The following is an 18,499-nucleotide window of genomic DNA, read 5'->3' on the forward strand; positions in this document are numbered from 1 at the left end:
GCAAAGCCTGGCATTGGAATCAGTAACTGACATCCAGCTATGCTGCTCTTTTCCAGGTGGCTCTGTGGGCTTTTTGAGGAAAGTATTGGGAGTGACCTCAGCACAATAAGATCTGTTGCATACTGGGAGTTCTGAAAGCCACCAAACAGCATGTGCTTTGCTATCTTCATTGCTCATAACCAGTCCTAGTGTCAGTATCCATCCTTGGGTCTTCTCTAAGCCTTGATATCCATAACTCCAGGTTTTAGCTACTTACACTTAACTTTGCTGTTATCAGTCTGACTGGTGCTGGATGAACTCCTTGGTTATGTCTTTGACATGCTGGCTGTCCCCAGAGATCTTGGGACAGGCAACAAAAAGCACCTTGAAGGCAGCACTGAGCAAGAAGGAAGAGCTGCATTCGTTCATTTTTAAAAATGCATTGACACTTAAAAGATTTTGTTCATTCAAAATATTTTTATTGTATTTTTTTCGTCAACTTTTCTCAGATTCTCCCCATCACTCACTCAACTTCATCTTCTTTCTCATTGTCAAACAAACAAACAAACAAACACAAACAACAACAAATACCACCAAGTGAAATTGCCAGTGCTAAGAATGGGTTATATCTAATTGAGTTTTGGGCCAAAGGGGTCCCATGGAAATCCCCAAACAACTCAGGCTATTGCCAAAGCTATTGGTTTGTCTCTACAAATTGATGGCAAGGCCCCATGGCTAAAGACACCCATATATATATATATATATATATATATATATATATATATATATATTTGAAGATGGAAAAATCGAGCTGGTGCCTAACTAGAACCTTCACCATGCTGGGAGGTACTCTGCATGCAACCAGAGCAGAAAGGTAAACCCCGAGTCTTCTATCTATGGGGGTGACAATGCTGAACATTCCAGATAGTACAAGTAAGGGAAAGAAATGAAATGAAAGTCATGCAGATTGGAAAGGAAGAAGCCAGATGCTTCTACTTACAGATGGTGGGAGTGTTTACATAGAACACCCCAGAAACAGACACCATAAGCAATGACTTTAGCATCAGCAGAAAATGCAAGATAAATGCTGAAGTGGCGATTGTATTTCTGTGTATTGGTCAATAACATGTGGAGCTGAAATTGAAAACTATAACACCATTTACAACTGCTCAGAGAAAGTAAAAATAGGTACAAGTGGAAAGAAAGCAAACCAAAGCAGCCACATGTAGGCTTTAGTATGCTGACTAAAGAAATCTAAGCTCTTGAGAAATAGACTCCATGCATTTATAAACTGGAAGACCAACACAGTTAACAAAAGTTAATCTCTAGATGGATAAAGAAGGGTAAAGCAATTGCTTTAGAAGCCTTACCAAGATTATATCATTGTGAATTCTATAGAGAAAGGCAATAGAACTTAAATACCTTAATATTATTTTAATTTATTATTATCATCATTATTATTACATTTTAGATTCATTTGCTTTATGTGTATGGATATTTTGCCAGCATGTATATAGCATGTGCATCATATGCTTGCATGGTGCCCTTAAAGGTCAGAAGAGGGCATCAGGTCTCCTGGGGCTGGGCTACGGATAACTGTGAGTTGACATGTGAGTATTGGGAATGGAATCCAGGTTCTGTTTTAGGACAACCAGTTCCCTTAACCACTGAACCATCTTCCTTATTATTATTAGCACCAGCCGCAGTAGCAGTGTGTGCACCTAAGAGTGTGTGAGGGGTTGAAGAACAACCGTCAAGAGTTAGTTCTGCCCTTCCACTGTGGGTTCTGGGGACCAAACTCAGGTTTTCAGACTTACATGGCAAGTTCTTTTACCTACTGAGCCAGCTTGACCACCCTAAATATTTGAAAGATGAACAATAGTGAACACAACTTGGTGTCCAGTCTTTGTATCTATTTTACTTTCTAATTTTTCTTTATCGTCTCCTATTCTAATTTCTTACCTTTATTTCTTTTCAAGATTTCATATCTGATGAAAATCCTGTCTGACTAGGGTTCCTATTACTATGATCAAAAGCAATTTTGGAAGGAAGGGGATTTTCTGTCTTATCCTTCCACGTCACTATTCATCACTGAAAAAAAATCAGAACAAGAACCCAAACAGAGTAAGAACTTGGAGTTAGGAGCTGATTTCGAGGATATGGGGGGCTGCTGCCTGCTGGCTTGCTTCTCAGGGCTCCCACGGCCTGCTTTCTTACACAACCCAGGGCAGCTTGCTCAAGGATGGCACCATCCACAATGAACTGTGCCCTCCCACATCAATCTGCAATTAAAAAAAATCCTGCAGGCTTCGTTACAGTCCAATCTTTTTCTGGTTTTCAAAACAAAATATAGTAAGTTAAAACAAAAATTATCACATGGAAATTGGGCAAGGCAACCTGTCATAGTTTTCAATTTCAGCCCGGCGTGCTACTTGACAATGCACAGAAATACAATCTCCGCTTCAACATTTGTCTTGCATTTCTCCATGGATCCTGAACCCATTATTATGGGTATGTTTCCGGATTACTTGGGGTTTTCTATGTAGACAGTCCTGCCATTTGTCAGTAGAAGCACCTTGCTTCCTCCCTTCCAACCTGCATGGCTCTCATCTCATTTCTTTTCCTTACTTGTGCTCTCTGGAATGCTCAGCATCATGCTGAATAGCGCTCGTGACATAGACATCCCCACTTTCCCTCCAATCCTAGGAGGAAGATATTCATTTTCACTATACATTCAGGACTTTTTGTTAAAACTTTTGAAAATTTATTTGTGTGTGTGTTCACACACAAGCACATGCACATGCATACACATGCATGCACATGCATACATACCACAGCATGGGTCAGAGAACAATGTTGTGGAGTCCATTCTCTCCTCCCACCTTTATGTGTATTCCAGGGATCAGACTCATACCCTCAGTGTTATTCCTCAAGTGCCTTTACCCATGGAACCGCTACACCAGCTCTCACATGTCGTTTTAAAAATCAGCTGGGAGCCGGGCGGTGGTGGCGCACGCCTTTAATCCCAGCACTCGGGAGGCAAAGGCAGGCGGATCTCTGAGTTCGAGGCCAGCCTGGTCTCCAAGAGCTAGTTCCAGGACAGGCTCTAGAAAGTACAGGGAAACCCTGTCTCGAAAAACCAAAAAAAAAAAAAAATAATAATAATAATAATAATAAAAATCTGCTGGGAATGGTGGGGTGGATGGTCATGTGTATAATTCCTACACAAGGAAGGCTGAGAAAGGAGCACTAAGAGTGATTTTGGAGTTCTATAGAGGAAGACCCTGTCTCAATTTTAAAAAATATAACTACTTTAAAATCTTTAGAAAATTCATCTTTTTTTTCTTTTTTGGCATTGGCCACTATTGAGTGTACTTTTTCATTTTTCATTTACCTTGAGGTCCTTGGAGCTCATAATAAGATGTGTAACTTTCAACTGAATCCTGGACATTTTCACATATGCTGCTGGAGCTCCCTTACACCTTCTGTCTCAGCTGGCTCTCTTTTGTATTGCTCTAACAAGGGCAAAGGCACTGCCTCATTGCTTCCAGGTGGAAGTCTGGGTTCTCAGCCCCACTTCTGGTAATGCCTGGGGTGAAGGGAGGCTCCTCAATACTGTCAGATGGAAGTGGAGGGCAAGACTCCACTCATGGCGTCTGCTGACTGTCTGAAGTGGGCTCGTTATTGATTGTTGAGAACGAAAGCCTCAGTTCTGGCTTGGATTTGCCTGGCACCATCTCATCGGGGCTTTTGATGCCTTGGTATAGCCTTGAGAGAAGTCTGGGCTTCCTATCTGGTCTTCACTAGTGTAAGTGGGGTTGCAAGCCATAGTCCTGTGCATGATGTTTGGCTGAAGAAAAAAAAAAAAAAAAAAAAAAAAAAAAAAAATCCTCTCTTCCTTTTTTGAGATAGGATCTTTAGGACCCAGGAAAACCTCAAACTTGCTAGGTAGCTGAAGATGACCTTGAACTTGAATTTATGATTCTTCTGCCTCTACTTCCCATGTGCTGGTATTGCAGGCCTACACCATAATGTCCAAGGCTGAGATTGAACCCAGGGTATTGTGCATGCCAGGCGAGCTCTTCAGTAAGGAACTGGTCTACATCCCCAGTCCCATTGGGAGCTCTTATCTAAAAGCTTCCTGCCTTGGTAAGCTGTATTGTTTTTGTTCCTGTGATTCAAGACACCAACTTCCTACTAAGGCTAACTTCTTTTTTTCTGGTCTGTAACAAGTATATTGAACAGAATAGCGGATTTTTGTTTTCTTTCCAAATTTGGGGTCCATGAGGCCAAAAGAAATCTCAAGGCAGCCACAGCTGTGCCCTCCTCAGTGCTGAGGTCTCTAGGCGGCCCCACCTCCTCTTTGGCCTACAGTCTTCCTCTGTTTATGCATATATAAAACTCTAGCTTTTCACTGGGGCTTAGGATGAGCAACAGCAAACAGTACATCTATTTCCTGGAAGCGACTCTCATTGTGGTTTCAGATTGCTTCTCTCTGATGCCTAATACCATTTCAAGTATTCACATACTATTTGCAATTCTCTTCATTAAAATTCAACTAGTATTTCAAATCTCTATTCTTCTGAGCTTTCTGGTCATCTTACATCTTTCACTCAGCACAGTTGCTTCTTGATATCCAGAATATCTTTCTGTTCCTGCCTCTAGTCCCTCACAATCCTCCAGTCTGCTCTTCCGATCCATCAGTCCTGCATGGAAACTATCTGTTTCCTCCTCTCAGAATGCTGCACTGGTAATCATCGGTATCTTTCTCATTTATTCAATTGTTCCTTCTCAGTTAATCTCTCTAGTTAAACTTGCCTCTGTCACCTATTAAACAAGAGCACAGAGAACTTTTTAGTCCTCTTCATACAACTTTATTTCTTTCGTCCTGAATATAAATTTCACTATTTTGTTTCAAGCCTGGCTTCTATTCTTTCCCCTCACTGGCACAGCTCTTGCCTTGAATCACTAATGACCACTCACCAAGACAGCAAACCCAATGGTCATTTTCACCTTTATCTTTCTTGACTTTCCTCTTCTTGGAATGCCTGCTTCCCTTTATGCCTAAGCAACCAGATTCCAGGCTTTCTCACTCTACTGTGAATAAGCATCTTCGTTTCCTTGGGGGAGTGTCCCCCACTGGTTGGTGAGTACATTGCAGTTTCTTAAGGCTCAGCCCCATCTCCATTTCTTCTATAACATCTCTTTTTAAAAATCGGGTATAGGACCACTCTATCAACTCTATAGCAAAGACTATGTGTCCTTCTCATCCAGGCTTCTCTGAGCTCCAGACTTCCACATCCCCCTGCTCTCTCAACACTACCTACTCCACTGTCACAAAGATACACCCACTGCACCAAAGCGGACCAAGGTCATGTTCCTCCCTTCAAAGCCTCTAACGGGTCTCAGTGTACCCACTCTGCCTCCCAAAGACTCTACTTCGGGCCAGAATGACAAAACTATTTTGGATGACAGCAGCTTCTATGTCATCCAAATGCACTTAGTACTAAGAGCCAAATCCTTACCTGCCTACAAGGTGTCTATGGTCGGGGTTCTGCGTCTGTCCCGTATCAGGACAGACCACTCACGCTCTTTCATCTATCACTTGAGCGCTAGGACTTTCAACCATAGTCTTTAGTGTCTTGTCAAAACTCTAGAACTAAAAGGAGTTTGGTTTCTCCCACCTCAGCGATACAGAGCACAGAGAAGCGGAGGGACGGCCACCTTGTATTTTCGAGATAACTGCTCCAGACCGCACACTTTCCAGCACAACTCATTTTCAGTGCTGTCCTTCCTCGCAGTGCCCCTGCATTCTTCCTCCGCTGTCCTTCCGCTCTTTCTGTCCGCTGTCACCCATTCGGATCAGTGGGACACTTAGGGAAACTTAGTGCTGGGCCATCCCTTCCCTTTCAGCATCGCTCTGCCACACATCATGCTGAAGCACAGTGCACAGTGCAGCGATGCCACGGCTCACAAGCAAACGGACTTCAACTCCCAGAATCCCTCCCTCCCTCCCTCCCTCCCTCCCTCCCTCCCACGGGTCAATAGTAATGTTTCCCCTTTTCATCCTTGCCTTTAGTGCTTTGACTCTGGTCTCTTTTTTATCCTTGGCCCATCTAGGCAAATTTATATACATTTTGCTATATTTCTAAACAACTAAACTTTGGTTTCATGGTTGCTGTTTTTCTATTACTTTTTCTTATTACTTTTGTTTATTTCCTCTGTAGCCTCTATTTAATTGGTATGATTTATTTTTTTCTTATTATTCAGAGTTTCTTTTATTTATTCTTTTTCTTTTCACTTTCCCCTCTAGGGTTTGGGCTGCATGTCTTCCCTGCTCCCCAAAGTAGTATATCTAATCTCTAACCTGTAAACCCGTACTGTAATTGTATTTGAAGGAAAATCTTGCAGGAGGTAATAACATAAGTGGGGGCAAACTTTGAAGTCTAAATTTGTTAGAATTGGTGTCATTATGAGAAGATGAGAGAGAGAGAGAGAGAGAGAGAGAGAGAGAGAGAGAGAGAGAGAGAGAGAGAAATGAGAATGAGAATTCTCTATTTTGTTATTGTCTAGTACATTTGTAGCCAAGAACAAAGACCTAACTGAAAACCAAGCCAAGCCACCTGGGAACATGACTGAAACCTTCCAACTTTCAGAAACATGGGAGAAACACAATGTTATTGCTTCAGGACTTGCTCTGGCATTGCATTGGCAGCTGAAGCCAGGTTATGATGCCTGTGTTCTCATTCCTGCCTGAAGAATACCTTTTATATTCTTCATAGGGATCCTCTGCTGACAGCAAAATGTCTGGTTTATTGGTGTTTAGCTGTCCTTTGTTACTAACTTTGGGGTGTCTTAATGTCTTGTTTGGTTTCTTAAGAGCTTAGGAGTTTTTTCTTGTTTGCAATTTGGGCTTAGGAAGTCACAGTGGCTGGTCATGTTGCATCCACATTCGGTAGGCAAAATATGATGATTGCACTCTTTTATTTTTGAAGGATAATTTTGTTAAATGCAGATATCTTGGTTGATGGTGATATGCATTATATTCATATATAAAATGTAAGTGTGCATCAATGTGTATGGAATGTCTGTGTGTGGTATGTGCACATGTGTGCAGATGTATGCTGAGGACCTCATGTGTCCTGCTCCATCGCTCTTCTCCTTATTCTTCTTAAGCGAAAGTCTCTCTCTGAACCTAAAGCTAAGCTTGCTGCCAGTCTCAGTGATCCTCCTGTCTCTGTACAGCTCTCTCTCTCTCTCTTTCTCTCTCTCTCTCTCTCTCTCTCTCTCTCTCTCACACACACACACACACACACACACACACACACAACGGGGTTACAGCACTGTGCGCATTACTATGCATTACTTTTTAAAATTTATTTTTATTAAAAATTTCCATCTCCTCCCCTCCTCCCACTTCCCTTCCCTCCCCTCCACGCACACCCCCACTCCCTCCCTCTCCAGGCCAAAGAACAGTCAGTGTTCCCTACACTATGGTCCTCCCAATTCCCCCAAGGTCCAGGAAGGTGAGCATCCAAACTGACAAAGCTTCCACAGAGCCCGTCCATGCAGTAGAATCAAAGCCCATCGCCATTGTCCTTGGCTTCTCACTCAGCCTCCACCATCAGCCACATTCAGAGAGTCCGGTTTGATCACATGCTCCATCAGTCCCATTCCAGCTGGCCTTGGTGATCTCCTATTAGATCTGTCCCATCGTCTCAGTGGGTGAACGCACCCCTAGCGGTCCTGACTTCCTTGCTCATGTTCTTCCTCCTTTTACTCCTCATTAGGACCTTGGGACCTCAGTCCAGTGCTCCCATGTGGGTCTCTGTCTCTATCTGTCTCCATCACCAGATGAAGTCTCTATGGTATTATGCAAGATAATCATCAGTGTGGCTATAGGACAAGGCCAGTTCAGGCATCCTTTCCTCTGCTGCCCAAGGAACAAGCTGGGAACATCTCCTTGGACACTTGGGAACCCCTCTAGAGTCAAGTCCCTTGCCAACCTTAAATGGCTCCCGTAATTAAGATATATACTTCTCTGCTCCCATATCCCCCCCTCCTCCATCCCAACCATCCCATTCTGTAGAAGGAACAGCGGGGCTGCATCCCGCCACCTGGCTAGCTTTACACCCGAAATAATTACACGGAAACTGTATTCTTTTAAACGCTGCCTGGCACATTAGTTTCAGCCTCTTATTGGCTAATTAACCCATATTTAGTAATCCGTGTAGCACCACAAGGTGGTCGCTTACCAGGAGAGATCTTAACCTGCATCCATCTCGGAGAGGAGAGGCATGGCGACACCTTTCCCTCAAGCTCTCCCCATCCTCTCTTTCTCCCTTCTAGGGATTTGAACTCAAGTCATCGCGATTGCACAGCACATGCTCTTACCTGTTGAGCCGTCTCTCTGCCCTGTCTTTGTTTGTTTGTGTGACCTCTTTCATGGTGTTTGCAATGACATTTCACTGTCTTCTGCCTCTGTGGCTTTTGTTAGAGGTTAGCTGTTAACTGAATTGAAGACACTCAATGTGATGAATTCTTTCTTTCAATATTTGGCTGGTCTTTAGCTTTGAGACACAGACTGTTCTTTGTCTAGTTGGATCTTTTAGTTTTAGTCCTTCTTGGAGCTCATGAAGCTTTTCCAGATGTGTACATTAATGTCTTTCTTAAACACTGTGAAATTATTGGTCATTATTCTTCTAATATTTTTTTCTTTCTGTTGTGGAATATTATTTTAACAATGTAAAAATGTGTTACATTTGTTTTTGCTGCATTTGTTTAATTATGTAAAGATGGATTGCATTTTCTTCACCTTGCCTGCCTAAGCACCTGATTGCTCTAATAAAGAGTTGAGTAGCCAATAGCAAGGCAGGAGAGGGGTAGGCAGGGCTAGGTGGGCAGAGAGAATAAACAGAAGGAGGAATCTAAGTTTAAGAAGAACAGGAAGAAGAAGGAAAAAAGAATGAGGTCAAGAGGGACATGCCCAAGGGCAAGAAGCCAGGAAGCTCCCAGCCAGCCAGATAGGAGAAGCAGTGAAAGTAAGATATACAGAAGGAAAAAAAAGTAAAAAGCTCAGAAAATTTTGCTGTTGGTCCCCAAACCAGGAAGAGAGTAGCCATGTTAGCACTCCAGAATAGGAGTCTGCTGTGGCTGGGAGTCCAAGGTTCCTGCCACTTCACCTGCCACATCCCTGCTAAGGTGCCTCCTGGAGCACCTGAAAATGACATCTCAGCACGCGTAGACTTGAGTCATAGGTTTTTCTTGTTTGTGTACATCTCGTATCCAAGATATCTGACCATAGTAGATGTTTGGATCATCAGTGCGTGGCTACTGGATTTAGGGCCACGAGGGTGAGTCTCACACTCAGGTTCTGGTGTGAACTGAGCTGTTACTTCACCTGTGCCTGTCCCCCCTTTTCTCTGAGTTCTCTTCCTGTCCTCTTACCTGCTCTAGAGGTGACTGAAACAGAATATATGAAAAATATCCCTCATTGCAATTTCCTTCAGTTTACCTGTTCACTGAGATCCTCTCTCAGGGCTTTATTAGGTTTAGACATTCGTAGCAGTAACCCTATATCATGAGGCCGTCCTCACTCTGATCTCTGATCTGTCAAAGATCGGCTGTGCCCGTGGCTGGAAGTTTGCACTCTGTCCCACACCTACAGGACACTCTGTGATTGGTGTGGACAAGCCGACCTAGGATACTCCTTTGTCTCTCCATATTTTTGGATGCTTCCCGGATACAAGTACCTGACAAGGCTTATGTATTTGTCCTGCTCCAAGCCTAATTTTCTTTATCTTAGTGTATGGTCGGTCCCTCTGAAAATCTATGTGCCATCCTATGTCCTCGCATACCCTCAAATACATGTAGTGTACATGTGGAAATTCTAGTTTTCTTCTCAGAATCTGTGCCACCCTCACTGACCACTGCTTACTACCTGGGGCATTTGGTAGGGCTGGCCAAACCCCTTGAGTGAAGCAAATTGAGATAGTCTTCAGGTTACCTCAGTTTCCAAAATGCTCCTGCAAGCTCACCTCCGCATGCAGGCTTCCTGTAAGTACTATGCACAGAGGTGTGGAAAATCAGAAATCTGGACTTGAATCCTTTCTTTCCAAAATCTGCTTTGGCTTTTTGATATTTGCTTTCACGCAGCTTCCAAGCTGCTCCATAACTTGTCACTCTGAGTGACATCATCCCGTAGGGCTGGGCATCTGGATGAAGTGGAAGAGTGGAACGCAGATAGCTTGCTAGCTGATGGAGAATGGTCCTCTCTCTGTGCTCCCTGGCTGCTGAGATGTGAGCTGCTGTGCTCTGTCGTGATGGACTGAAACATTGAATCCACGACTCAAGATGAGTCTTCCCTTCCTGAAGGTTCCCCCCCACCCACGTGCATTATTAACAGTGATGGAAAGCTAATAAGAACATCCAAACTGATAAAATTATTCAAACCGCTCTCTTGTCATATAATCTCTCTTGAAAAACATAAGAGAATCTGCTCACATCTCATTGTGACCATCACCTCTGATATCCAGACTGCACCCCTAGCCTAGCCTACCCTAATGTTCCCTGTTCTTTGGGTCAACATCCTTACCTGCACTGCAGGCCCTGCCCATGGATGCCAAGGGATCAGCTGTTGGCTTTTTTATTCTGGTTAAAACCCTTTAAACTCTTCAGAATAAAAGTCAGTTATGAAATCTTGCTGGAGGTGCATGCTATCCCAGCACTGAGAGAGGCTGAGGCAGGAGGATGGATTGTTTGAGGCCAAGCTGAGCTTCTTGGGAAGGTTAGGGTTAACTTGGAACTACGAAACAAAACAAATATACAAAAAGCTTCATTGCTCTCCTCCCCTTTACCCTTCAGCCTTGAGGGACAAGCATGGCCCTATGCTCTTCAGTCCTTCCTCTGGCTCTCTGGTTCTGTCTTAGCTTCTTGAGCTGCCAGGGTCTTCCCAACTGGCCACTGTTCCTTCAGCTGGACCGTCTGTCCAGTTGCTTCTCACCAAGCTCCATACTCCCATCTATGAATCATTGCTCAAGTAGCTTCTAAACAATGTCATTCCTGACCCCCTTTCCTGGTTACTTTTGGTCCTCTGGAGTGTTTCTCTCCATCAGTAGCAATCAGTCCTAGTCTTCCTTCTTATCGTTACGCTATTAACTGGAAGAATGTTGTTTATTTAAATTGCCCCCCGATTTAAAGTTAGGCTCAGTAAATATTAGTTATTAAATTGCTGTTGAATGCCTCAAAAATGCTTTGCAGTGGGAAATCCTGTAGTGAGATTTTTAGCAGGCCTCCCAGTGCCCAAGGTATAGTCTTCAGAGCTGAGTTCAAATACGAACGTGGAAGCATTGGTCCCAGTCATTGCGTAGGTGAGAAAGGCCAATGATATCCCCACTCCCCCACATCCGCAGCTGCTGAGTGGCACAGGAGTGGGCTCTGGGGTTCTTTGTGCTGATTTGGCCATGATTCCAGCAGTGCCAGCCTTTCCTGAGAAGCCTAACAAATGCAGACTATGGCCTCACTCCCCTGTCCTGTGTGTCGACTTGACCCAAGTTAGAGTCATCAGTGGAAGGAGCCTTGGTTGAGGAAATGTCTCAATAAGATCCAGCTGGAATGTTCTCAAGTAGTGATCAGTGGGGGCGGGTCCAGCCCATGCCATCCCTGGGCTGTTGGTCCTGGGTTCTACAGGAAGGTGGGCTGAATCAAGCCAGTAAGCAGCTCCTTTCCATGGCCTCTGGACCAGGTTCCGCCTCTGGGATCCTGTCCTGTTTGAGTTCTGGTACGACTTCCTTCAGTGATGAAGAGCAATGCTGAATAAACCCTTTTCTCCCTAACTTGCTCTTTGGTCGTAGCATTTGGTTGCAGCAATAGAAACCCTAACTAAGACACTTCCCCAATATACCACACTAGTGTCTGTGCTTATCAGGAACCCAGGAGGATCCTGCGCACCCTCCAGTGTGCAGTGCTGCCCTTGGCCACTCTGGACTCCCTCTGCCTTCACTTGGGTCTGAAAATCTCCGAGACAGAAGCCAGGAGTCAGGTGTCCTATTTGCAGTGCAGTGTTTTGTGTCCTCTCATGCCTTGTGATTTCCATCACAAGACCTGGCCTTATTATTCTCTAAGTGATATCATGATGATAAAGCAGAACGCCTTGGACAGAGGCAGCTCCTCGTCTGTGACCTTTGGAATTTTAGAAATTAGCAAGTGAAAGACGGAAGTAAGCCTTGAGACAAACGGGGATGGACAAAGAGGGGGCTGGACAAAGAGGAAACGAACTTCTAGAGAAAAGCATATGCATGTACACCGCGCGCGCGCGCGCGTATACACACACACACACACACACACACACACACACACACACGGACTCAGAGGGAACTCAGAGTGCTCTCACATGGATAGCTCATGCTCCATGAAGTGGGAGGGTCCTTAACATCCAATCACAGTGCTTTTCAATCCTATTTGCCTATCAGAATCCCCGAATTGCTTGAGAAGTTCCGCACCAGTCTAGGTCTTCATAACCACTGTATTCAGTCGTAGTCACCCACGGCACAACCTCGACATCCCATCTTGGATGAGAAAGGACTCTTGATGTCCCCTTTCCCTGGGAGCTTACAGCAGTCAGTGACTGATGGGGAAGGAGAGAGTCATTTTCTTAGTGCTATCTCTACTGTTGAAGTGCGCACGCTCCGGTAAACAAGCCCACAGCACACCCGTGCTCATGCAGGCAACACTTATTAAACTCAGTGGGTCAACGAACAGACCAAAGGCACGAGAGTAAAGGGGGGCTTATTGGAAAGAAGGAGGGGGTTCAGTCAGAGTGGGAGGGGAATGAGAGAGGACAATGAGGGTGAACACATCCAAAATATATTACATGTAATTATACATATGTACATGAAATCATCAAAAATAAAAGAATAAACAAAAATGCTATATCATAGTCTCTGTGGGATGAGTCAGACACCTGTAAGCTGCACAGGGATGTGCTTCCACTCAGGTTTTAAAGCACATACAAACTCCCTTGACCTTGTTGTTTAAAATTCAAATCAGATTTAGAAGATACGGGTGGATCAGAATCTGCATCTCTGTCCCCCAGGTGAGGTTGACTTGACTGGTCCAGATCCCAAGTGATTCAAATGTGCAGATGGGGGGGGGGAGTTACGCTTTGAGGGTTCTGTGGGAGTTAAGTCAGCTTGTAGATGGGACTCATTTGCATGTGTTTGTCACTCAACCATCATAACATTGCTGCCCGCTCTTTTCTTGAGCAGCCAATGAGATCCAGAGGGTACCCCAAGGTATCAGAGAAGGGTTGGGTGGAGGAGAAAATCTGGTACTCACTGAGTGCCCGCTGTGGCCCACGCGCTGTGAAATATACTACTTTCAAGGAGCCCATTTTTTGTGCCTTTGCTACAGATCCTGTCAAACTGTGTCCTGCATTTGTTAAAGGGAAATTAGTCCATAAACCTTCTCAGTGGTCTCTAAGCAAGGAGGACGTTATTTGGGATCATCGCTTTGGGAATACGTACCGTTTGCCAGGAGATGCAGTGGGGAGAGGTGCAGTTAACATGGGCTAATGGGAATTTAGAGCGAAGGAGAGGGTCAGTGGGTAGGGTAGAAAGTGACCAAGAGGAGCACGGGGTGGATGCTGGATGATTGTGCTAGCCAGCCGTCTGTTACTGTAACGATACCTGGAGCAATCAATTTATAAAGAGGGAAGATTCGCCATGCCTCAGAGTTCTGGAGATTTTACCCCATGGGTGCTTTGGGGCCTCTGCCAGACAGTCACCACGCCAGGGGACATATGGAAGGGAAAAGCTGTTACTTTATGGCAGTGAAAAAGAAAAGAGGGGGTGGGGTTCAACTGTCCCCTTTAAGGGAACACTCTGGGTGGTCTAAGCTTTCCCATTAGGCCCCTACTCTTAAATTTCCCACATGCCCCCTAATAACAACACAAGCCTCTGACCCACTCTTAAACCGGTGAATCTTTAGGCGACACTCAAGACCTGAACTGGATCACCACCTAGACAAGGACGGAGGTCAGACATCACCCTCTCACTCATCAGATACTGAGAATGGGAGTATTTTTGCTAAACCAATTTAGCTAAAACCGTCATGAGGCGTTTTACAGAGGGGCTGAGAAGAAGAACGGAGGCCTTACATTTTGGCTAACCAGAGACTGTCATGTTGACTAAGTGGCAAAACTTGGGTTTCTGCCCAAACCCTGATGCTAAGAGCTTTGCAGGCTGCCACACTACCTCCTACCTAGGAGGGCGGAGCTGTCGCTAGTGCCCAACAGCTGTCGGGAGAAGAGCAGCTGGGCCAAGGGAGACAACGAAGGCTATTGTTGAGAGAGCCTGGCGGGCAGAGGGAAGGACAGGTGCGCGGCGGCGTTAGGGCCAAGGAGCAGCTTGCGAAAGAAGCAACCAGTGGCCGTGACTGACAGGAGAGGGGGGTTTCAAGGGATTGTGCCTTTGGTTTTCATCCAGAAGTTTCCCAGCTCTTGTTTCTTCGGAAACGTTGTTCATCCTTAATGAATGGCAGGCAGTGCGCATGTGCATAAACTGCTTCTCCAGGAGCAATGCTGAGAGTGCCCTTGAGCCCAACTCTCTGGAGTTTACATTGTGTGTCCACATGTAATTTCAGCATTCGGCGCTGACTATCACCTGATTTTCACACGAGATTTGAAGGCCAAGGACCGTCCCAATTGCCCACTTAGACCAAGATCAGACCTCTAATAGCCTACCCACATCCCTGCCCGGTGTGGGAGGGCTCGGAAGTTTCACACCGGACTAGACTTTCTGTGAGGACTTTGTAGAGAGAAAAGGGAGCTCTGTCTGCCACCTCTTCAGCCATTGAATATATAATTTGTGTCTTTCAAGGAGAGGAAAGGAATCTTAAGGTCACCCACTTAGAGACTGCCAGGCAACGGGCTTCATTACCTAGTCCAGACAAAAGAAAGCAACCTGGCCTGAGAGACGAAGTCATCATCGAGAGAGCACTGCCACCTTGTGGCATCAGCCTGACACTGCACACCTTCGCCGACTCCGGGTTGATTTCTACTTGTTAGAGCTTGCTTATTTTCCTCTCTTTAATTGGCTCATAAGGCAGGACCGATAGTGTCAGCACTTCCTCTGATAGGAGACTTGGGAATCAGGCATTTGTTTAAAAAAAGAGCGAGTTTATATTTGAATAAATTGACCAAGAATCTTTTTAACTGGGAAACAGAAAAAGACCTTTCAATTTCATGGCAACAATGTATAAGAGAGCTGAGAGTGTAGCTCAGTTGATAGAGTTCTTACCTAACCTGCCTGAATCCCTCAGTTTGTGCCCAGCACAGCATAAACTGGGTGTGGCGGCAGGAGGATCAGAAGTTCAAGGTCATTCTTAGCTGCAGTGAGAGTTCAAGACCTGGGCTACATAAGACCTTGTCTCAAGATGTGTGTGTGTGTGTGTGTGTGTGTGTGTGTGTAAAAATTGTGTGTGTAAAAATTGTGCCAACTTTCTTGCTATTGGAATATGTGTGTATGTAAAAATTGTGCCAACTTTCTTGCTATTGAAATATATGTGTGTGGTGTGTGTGTAAAAATCAGTATCTCCTTCACTTTTAGAACGAAATATGAATGCATGTAATTGATATTGTTTTTGATAAACACAGCCCTGTTCCTCTTCTGAAAAATGGTTGGTTCCATGGAAGTCTTGTGGTCTGTTGCTATGAAGACAGTCTGATACTTTGAAAATAATTTGCTGGTTTACTTGTGACTATAACACACATCTATTCAGCAAGGCAGGGAGAGCAATGTTTCCCAGCAAGATGGTACGGGTCACGGAAAGTCTTTTACTAGACTTATATTTGTTAGTTAAAACACACTAAGCACAATGACTCTGTATCTGAAGAGGTCTTAGCAGGCAAATTTCATATCTCATATCATAAACATGTATTTTTGAGGCTTGACCTAAAGAGTATATACATATATGCTGCAATGTCACATGGTGTGTGACACCGTGCCTGGCTCACAATTTTAGGCTAAAAGGAAAACAAGCTAGAATTCTGTACAAGTGGACCTGGTATTCCAGGGTCTTCACTCCAAGCTTTTGTTTGTCTCTGTTATGAATCTCTTTGAAATGAGTTCCAATTGAAAACGAGTTGCCTGCTAGAGGCACGCTAACAAAAGCTCATAGATGCAGAGGCTCAGACAGCACGCCTGCATCTCCCTTGGGTCCAGAGGCTGGAAAGCCGAAGGACGTGTCTGCTGAGGCCTGTGCTCGGGTGTGCAGATGGCAGTTGTTCACTGTGTGCTCACAAGGACTTGTCCTACTGTGTGCATGGGAGCGGACAGGTGGCCAGAGTCCTGGCTCTGTGCTGCCTTCTCCTAGAAAGAGACCATTTGGGGCATTAGGGTGCTTCTCTCACTTAACCTCACTTCCTTGGAGACTTTGTATCCAGGATGCTTTGTTTTTTGTTGCTGTTAATTGGCTGGTTTGTTGGTTGGTTTGGTTTAAGTTGGGAGGAGATAATTGAGCCCACACTAAACATTTTGGTTGAGGAAGAGACTTTTTATAGAATCAACACCCTCTGGCCTGATCAGAATCCACTGAGATCAAGAAGACAGAAAACATAGACAAAGAAAGTTTCTGCTCCATGGCCACCAAACAAGGGGGCAACACAGACAGACATTGGTCATGACAGAGACCCTGGTCATGGCACAGACGCTGGTCATGGCAGAGTCTCTGGTCATGGCACAGACGCTGGTCATGGCACAGACGCTGGTCATGGCACAAAAGAACATATACGGAGCCTTTCTCCTAACTGGTCTGCCCTTTAAAAGAAAACTGAGAAACCATGGTGGCATTTGAGTTTTCTGGTTAAACTGAACAATTTTTTCTATCCAGAATGAGGCTAACATGGAAACACATTCAAATTCCATTGGCATGCAGAGCTGAACTGTATTGACTGTAAATTGGATGACATACTTCTTCATATGGAGTAAGAAAAGCGGTTCCGTTCTGTGGTAAGGACTTAAGTGAATCGGCAGGAACTCCAGCGCTGTCTTTATACTCCCTATATTGTTCTGTCTAATTGCACTTGAATGGCTGCAATTGTTCAGTAATTTCTACCCTGGCTTCCGAGATGTGTGCAAGCCCAGTTTTGACCCTGGGATTTCCGGGCTTCTCTCTCTATCCACAGCCTAGGTCAAGCATCCTTTGTGGGCCCTGAAATATGGTCAAGTGTAACCTTGTCTGCACAGCACCCGGCTCAGAACATAACCCAGAAAAGATGCCATGGGAAGGCTGCTACCATTCTCCTTTTCCTCAATTCATTCTGCAAAACAACTAAACAGGGATGGGGTTTTGTTGTGTTGCTGTTTTCTTTTTCTTTTTTTCCAAATCATGGTTTCTCTGTGTGGCCCTGGCTATCCTGGAACTCAGTCTGTAGACCAGGCTGGCCTTGAACTTGCAGAGAACCACCTGCCTCTGACCCTCAAGTGCTGGGGTGAAAGGTGTGCACCACCATGCCTGGCTACAGGACTCTGTTTTATGCAAGCGCCTTCTGGGTTGTTTCTATGTGGCCTGATTTTGTGCATCTGGAGAACCAGGAGGAAGACCCAAGTCTACAGGTTATTCTCGTGACCACCCCTCATCCCCAGAAACTGGTCTGTTCAGGTTCTTGGCTTCATACGAAGTGATTTCTATCTCTCACAGTGCCTGGGCCATCTGTTCCTTCCACCACTGGACTTCCAGCAGGGGCTCCATCACTCTGTCAGTCATCCCCACTGTCCTCCAGGACAGCGGGTCTCACACAGGACTTTGCACCTAGTATATCTTGATCCTGACTTGCTGACTCTGTAGAAGATGCAGGTGAACATCTGAAGGTGGCTGGGGCCCCTCCATTAGTGTCACAAACCCAGAAGCACCTGGGCTCTACAGGGAACATCTGAGCTGGAACAGGATCCTGTGTGCTCTGGGCAAAGGGCTCGGCAAAGAGTCACCCTGAGCTCTGCAAACTGTCACCGTGAAGAGGAAGGCAGAGCGGTGGGTCCACATCTCCTGACATCTGGACACTTAAATAATTGCTTCCATTTTTTTTTAAATATTGGCAATGAGTTCCAGAACATTTTAAATCAAACTTCAACCCAAATCTCTCTTATTTTGAGTTCTGGTGCTGGTGGCTGACTCAGGGAGGATGTAACCTGCATGATCTGCTTCAGTCTGTATGGTCAAATCGTCTTTACTGTCATCTCGCAATACGAATCATGTTTTACCATATATGGGATATAGAGCAAGGAGCCGAATAAGCTATTGATGCCATTACAATAAGTGTTATTTGAAAGCTGAAAGCCTCAGATGAGTCTTCCCTTCCCCTCCCCCCCCCAAAAAAAACCCCAGGTCTTTGTCTCCTTTTATTTTAAGACTGGGTTCATGTAGGACATGGCCAAGGCTTATTTCAGTAGCCCTGTTTCCGGAAACATTTTATGTGCTTGGTGAGCATGTTAGCGTGTTCAACCATGCAGCATCTTCCTTAGTC

The sequence above is a fragment of the Arvicola amphibius genome, chromosome 12 (genome assembly GCF_903992535.2).
Source record: "Arvicola amphibius chromosome 12, mArvAmp1.2, whole genome shotgun sequence".
NCBI lineage: Eukaryota > Metazoa > Chordata > Mammalia > Rodentia > Cricetidae > Arvicola > Arvicola amphibius.